A 7,264-nucleotide genomic window follows, 5' to 3' on the forward strand; every position below is an offset into this window, starting at 1 on the left:
TAGTTCCTTGTCTCTAAGTTCTTTCTTATTTTGTCTGCCTTCTTGGTGCCTACCAAGAACTTTTCATTAAAAGTTCAACTAGAGATACTGTCCTTGACTACTGGAGTTCATTGAAAGTGCAACTAGCTAGAGATACTGTCCTTGAGCCTTATCTATTCTTAGCATATTATTTTCAATTGTCCCTGCAAATGCATTTTTCTAAGTGGAGAAGTAACAGATTGTCAAGTAAAATTTACCTTGGTTTGAATTCTGACCTGACATTAATAAACATATAATCTTAGGCAAATTACTGAAACTCTTAGCCTTAGTTCTCCCACTTTTAAAATGAGGACAGTAGTCACAAACAGGGTGTTCATTAGGATAGGCATCATGTATGCAAACATATAACATCATATCTGACATTTAGTTAGCAAATGAAAGTTATTTGAGCATAACAAGGGAACTATGGATAAGGCTGAAAAACCCACGCTAAGTTTTTGTACCCAAATATACTAAAGTTGGTCTAAATTTTGTGATTTAGTCATTAGGCTAAATGATGAAGATGTTTGCCCTGAAGGGAAGTTGATAAATCCACTGTTAATTATTCTGTGAAATAATTAATCTTGATGGTACAAGGAAAGGCAGAGGACTGAGGGGATAAAGAAATCAAGGTCTGGAGCAAAACATAAGATTATGGGAAGAACTGAAGTGCTTCTGGTAAGGACAAGGAGGGATCTAAGTACTGACTGATGAGCAAGGATATGACCTAAGAGACCCAAAGGCGTGGTTGGAAGATGCAGTGCTTATGCTTGCTTGGGGCAAAGCAATATCATCCCAACAAGTATTGGAGGAAAGGTAGAGTCTGGACGAAGCATGAAGGTGGTAGAGAGATAGCCAGTTTCTTTGCAGTCATCAACAGGCTTATGTTGTCCTCTACTCTCAAACATAATATTTTTAAAACCACATTGAAATTCTATTTCCCCTAGTGAATGTCAGAAGAAAAAAGGAAAGGAGACTGATTTTTTAAAGATAATACTTAGATTTATCAACAGAATGACTGAACATCTGTTTAAATAGAGACCCAAATTTTAAGCATTTTAAAAGTTTGGAAACTTGGGAAGATACAGCTAATAAGTGGTGGATCTTGAATTTAACTCCAAATTGGTCTTTAAGCTGTTCATTCTAAATCATTATATAAGCCTTCAAGTCAAAATGAAGTCATGCTTCCTTCAATACCAATTACAATGACTCAATTAGTAAGAGGTCCAGAACTTATTTGGAATTCTATAAAAGAGTAATTCATGAATTAATCCTTCGTAGGTAGACTGCTGACTGCCAGAATTTCCAATATAGACTCTTCAACAATTAATCTTTATACAGGCCCAAATAACTGTTTTGACATTGTTTCAGGTGTCATTGTTTGCTCTCTAATGTGACAGCAGTGGTCATTTACCACCATTCAAGACCAGTGGTCATAATGATGCTTTATGATACTGCATTAGAAGTGATAGGATAACCTATACTCCTGAGTTGAGCCCTTGGGACCAATTCAAACTCCACTGTTCTCATATGCTAAGTTCTTTGATGACGTTTGGACAGCTGTAGTTAAATATAAACTGTATCATGGTGTGTAGAATTAGGTAGAGATCCTGCTTGGATCACGTTAGGCTAATTGTCCCAGAATCATATATTGGCTACTTTCTTCTTTCCCAATTGATGTGAGATTGCATATTTATCATAAGTTACTTTACAATGCTTTAATAATTAAATCTGTTTATATATGAGACTAAATGTAATTGGCTGTTTAGATTAAATACCACTGTTTAAATTACTTTATAAATGATCTGAGAACACTATTGATTCCAGGTGGGATCTTCCCAAGGCATTCAGCTTATTACAAGGCTACAGATTCCATCACTTGGTACATGATTTGGAAATATACACTGTTAAACACAATGAGGAAAGTAATTAGAACACAGGTTTGGAAATTTTCTAAGTTTTTGTTTTCATGTGTCTCATTAACTTCATATTCAGAAATCTAATGTGTACTTTTCTGCCTTCACTACTACTAATAAAAACTCCATACTACAGTTAGAGTTTGAGATTTGATTGGATGTAATTGAGTTTCTCTGCCTCGCATAATCACCACAGGAGAGGGTACTGACAGTTTTATCACTCTCAATTCTCTTCTAAATTATGCAGATGCTATTGGTTCTTTTAAATAGTCCTCTGCATCATCTCTTATAAATTGCTTAGAAGCCCAAGACTGATTAACCATCAGAATGAGTGAATATGCTGGGAATGGCATTAGTTAACCATTATGCTCAGCAGCTTCTCAATTAGCCTAAGATAGACTCCAGCCCACTCAGCTGTGCAGTCTTGGATAAGTTCCTTAATTGCCCTATGCTTCATTTTCCTCATCTGTAATATGGGAATGATAATAATAGTATCTACCTCATATGATTGTTATGAGGATTGAATGTGTTAATATTTGCAGAACATTTTAAATAGAGCCTTACACAAAGAACTATGCTACTCTTTGTGATCTAATTGAATTTATCTTTAATATCCGGTGTATACTATTTCTGCACATGTTATTCCTCCTTCATTCCCATATTCCTTAGTATTTCCAAAAGACACACTCTATCTCAGAAAAGGATTTAATGATGTCACCAGTTAAAGTGTGAATGCCCAATAAGACTACACTTATTGCTCTTTTCCCATGGTAAGTTTGGATATTTAAAAGAAATTTAAAAAGTACTCTCCAATGGTCTTTGTCTATTTTGTGCTGCTATAACAGAATACCTGTGACTGGGTAATTTATAAGTAACAGAAATTATTTCTCACAGTTCTGGAGGCTGGGAAGTCCAAGATCGATGGGATGCATCTGGTGAGTGCCTTCTTGCTGCTTCAGAACATGGCAGAAAATATCACGTGAGTAAGAGAGAATGAGTGAAGGGGCCAAACTCATTCTTCAGAAGGACCCTACTCCCTCAAAAATAAATTCACTCCTGCAATAATGGTATTAATCCATTCATGAGGACAGACTCCTCAGGACCTTACCACCTCTTAAAGTCTCACCTCTCAACACTGCTACATTGAGGATTAAGTTTCCAACACAAAAACTTTGAAAGACACATTCAAACCATAGCACCAATATATATTGAAATGTTTAGAGTATTATATGGTTTGGCTCTGTGTCCCCACCCAAATCTCATCTTGAATTGCAATCCCCACATGTCAAGGGAGGGACCTGGCGGGAGGCGATTGGATCATGGGGGCAATTTCCCTCATGCTGTTCTCATGATACTGAGGGAGTTCTCATGACACTGAGGGAGTTTTCATGAGATCTGGTTATTCGATAAGTGGCTAGCAGTTTCCCCTGCAAGCTCTCTCTCTCCTGCGATCACATAAGACATGCCTTGCTTCCCCTTCACCTTCACTCGTGATTGTAAGTTTCCTGAGGCCTGCCCAGTCATACAGAACTATGAGTCAATTAAACTTTATATATATATATATATATATATATAAATTACCCGGTCTCAGGTAGTATCTTTACAGCAATGTGAGAGCAGACTAATACAGAGGGCGCTAGGTAGCAGGGAAACTAGGTAACAGAAGGAAATTTTCAGCATTTTCAAAACCATGTTATAAAGCAGCTACCAATTACAAGGCCCCTGTGATTATAGATACAAAGGTCAGAGGCAGGAAGATCAATTTTGACCACCTCCATAATTCAATGGTTTTTCTCCTGGGATCAAAATAAACAGAACAAACTTTCTGAAAAGCAACTATGCTATTTCTGTCATGCAGCAAAATCCAAAAACCCAACTGAAGTAGGCTTAACCTAGCAAGAAAGACAGACCTATATTGCTGAAGACTGCTGATATGTCCAAAATAGATTGAGAAAATGGAAAAGCAGATAATTCCATGGCCTATCTGTTCACATAAATTAGAATTCTTCCAAAACTAAATCCCATAAAAAAGCAGCTGTCCTATGAGAGAGAAAAGTCTTCACTCCTTTCTCCAAACTCCAACTGTTTTCTGCACTGTCTCAAATAACCAGAAGATTGTGGAGATTAATTATTTTTGGATCCCTCATGTCAAATTATTCTTGGTCACCCCTAAGTTACCTAATTTCTTCCATATTCTTCAGTACTGTTTTTTTCACCTGGCTCAAATTCTCATTGCTGCTTCTTTTACCAAACCTTTCTCTAGTGTCCTGTGAATCCCTCAATGTATGGCAACCAACCTCTCCTCTCCACCTTGGTATCCCTTCTGTCTCTTCAGCACCTAATTAAAAGTTGAACTTCCCTTATGGACACATATTCCTCTTTATACCTGCCAAGTGGAAGCTGATCATTCTACTAAACGCTGTGTATTTAGGTACTGCTTCCAGATCATTTTCTCTCTATTCTTGGTTAAAATGCCTGTTACTTTGAGACCCATGCCATATTTCCAGAATGCTTGGTCAAGGTTATCTCCTGGCCCTCAATCACCCAGCCCTCACTAACTCTTTAAGTCCTGGATTCCTTCATTTTCTCCATACATGTAGGTGTCCTTCTATCTTCATTCTCTTTCCCTATTTAGAATCAGTCACATCAGTTCTATCCACGCCAATATCTTCAATTTCCATCTTCCTTCTGCTCCACATATCCCTGGCAAAACCCCAACCAGGGTGGTTTGTTAAATAGAAACTACTGAGTGATGTTGGAGAAGCAGGTAGTTCAGTGCCTCCACAAATTTATAAACTTCCCCAGGACATAAATGCTGACAATATTTTTCCAAAATCACCCTCTCCTGATCATATTTTTCTTCAGTAAGAGGGATTATTTTAGAATTTCTTCACACTCCTTTCCTACTACTTCCCCTCACTCTCACCAGATAATCTTGGCATTTTTAGTCACAGAGGAAATAGGATATAATGTAACAAATCTCTTAACGTTCTTTCCTAAACATATGTACCCAAAGACCTAACTTGTATTTATGTTGTGCTACTTTCAACAAGAGACATATCCCAGTCCCTTAGTGGTCTTTGATTCACTTTTAAGCTATATTTTGGCATACCCTCCCATTGGAGACCTAATCTGCCTTAGTACTTACAAACCAAAAATAAATAAATAAATAAATAAAGAGTAAGGTTGCCAGGTAAGTGGAGCCACCTTTAAGACATTTTGGAATTTCAGAAGTCTTGACAATTAGCTTTTATATACCAAAAGAAGGACAGGATAAATGTTCAAAATTCTTTGGAACCCCTCATGTCAAATCTTGTTCTTGGTCATCCCCAAGTTATCTAACTTCTTCTGTATTCTTCTGTACTTTTTTGCAGCTGGCTCAAATTCTCATTGCTTCTTTCTTTCCCAAAACTTTCTATAGTTTCCTGTGAAACCCTCAATGTATAGTAACCAACCTCTCCTCCCCACCTTGGTATCACCTCTATCTCTTCAGTACCTAATAAAAAGCTGAGCTTTCCTCATGGACGCATTTCTCTGCATTCCTCCCGAGTAAAAGCTGCTCATACTACTAACCCCTGTGTATTTATGTACTGCTTCCAGATCATTTTATGTGCCCAACCCTGGGTGGGTTGGGGGGGAGCTGAGAATAAGCGCAAATATTACATGTATTTTGGGAACTGAAATATGAACCTTTTATGTAGTCAGAGGAAATGGCTGTGAGAATTCAGGTTCAGGTTAACCATTTAGGAAAACTGTGAAAAAGAAGCTGACCTAAACAGGGACTAAAGGACAAAGATGCCTTCCTTCTCAAGAGAAGAGGACTCCAAAATAACTGAGATTAACTTCCCAATAGTACTGATTACTATGTTTTTAAGCTCATTCTAAGGAAATCAGTGCAGTGTAAGATGACCTGACTTGCCTCCTCAATATCAGAAACACTGAGGTTTATTCCTTCCACTCTGACTCATTTGTTACTGACTCTTCAAGGTTTCACTCATTGATCATTTGGTTTTGTTTTTAATATTTCCAACCTCTCCCTCTCTATATCCATGCCAGCAATATTTAAATGTGCTCATCTCTAGATCATAAAAATAAAATGAGCTATCCCTTGAAATTGTATCTCCCGTCAAATATTTGACCTATATTTATTTAACTTTTGTGGCTAAGCTTCTTGAAAGAATTACTTTCCTCACGCCTTCGATTTGTTAAAATCTGATTCATTGAACTGTAGTTTCTTTTCCCTCCACTGTGATGACATTGCTTACACAAAAAGCCCAGCCTCATTGCTGACTACAGAAATCCGTTCCAGGCCTTATCTCATTGACGTCAGTAATATTGTATACTGTTGGCCATTCATTTTGTTTCTGAAAAATCTATCCTTTCCTTAGTTTCTGTAAATTCCGATTCTTTCCCGTATTTTTCTACTTGTCTAGCTTTTCCTAAGACTCTTCTATGTATTCCTGTTCCTCAGGTTATTCCATAAATGTTGGTGTTCCTCAGGGAACTTTTTCCTGCCTCATTTTCTTATTTTACACTTTTCTGGGTAATTCATTCCTCATCCTAAATTTCATGTATCCTCTGCTATGCTTAATGTTTGTATCGCCCTGAAAATACATGTTGAAACTTAAAACCTAATGCAATTGAATTAACAAACGGGGACCTTGAGGAGGTAAACATATCATGAGGGCTTCTCCTTCCTGGGTGAGATTAAGGTCTTATTAAAGAGGCTTTACATAGTGTTCAGCCTTTTTTACCCTTTTTCCTTTCACCATGTGAGGACACAGCAACAAGGTCCCATCTTGGAATGGGCCCTCACAAGACATGCAACCTGCTGGTATCTTGATCTTGGACTTCACAGCCTCCAGAACTGTGGAAAATAATTTATAATTTACCCAGTCTCAGGTATTTTGTTATGGAAACACAACTGGGCTAAGATAGCCTTTATACGTGAATGAGCTACCAATTCCAATCTTGAACCCAACTCTGTTTTGCGTGTGTGTGTGGTTGGTCTGGTGTGTGTGTGTTTAGAGAGATTACCTGGGTTCAGAGTCTTGCTCTACCACTTACTATTCATGTGAACTTAAGACAATTACTAAATATCTTGAAAAAAGAGTGAAAGAATTGACAGCTAGACTAATTAATGCAAAGAAGATCATAAACGAAATGACAGAGATGAAAACCATGACACGAGAAATACGTGACAAATGCACAAGCTTCAGTAACCGACTCGATCAACTGGAAGAAAGAGTATCAGCGATTGAAGATCAAATGAATGAAATGAAGCGAGAAGAGAAACCAAAAGAAAAAAGAAGAAAAAGAAATGAGTGAAC

This window comes from Rhinopithecus bieti, unplaced genomic scaffold (genome assembly GCF_001698545.2).
Source record: "Rhinopithecus bieti isolate Rb0 unplaced genomic scaffold, ASM169854v2 scaffold_49627, whole genome shotgun sequence".
NCBI classification, from domain to species: domain Eukaryota; kingdom Metazoa; phylum Chordata; class Mammalia; order Primates; family Cercopithecidae; genus Rhinopithecus; species Rhinopithecus bieti.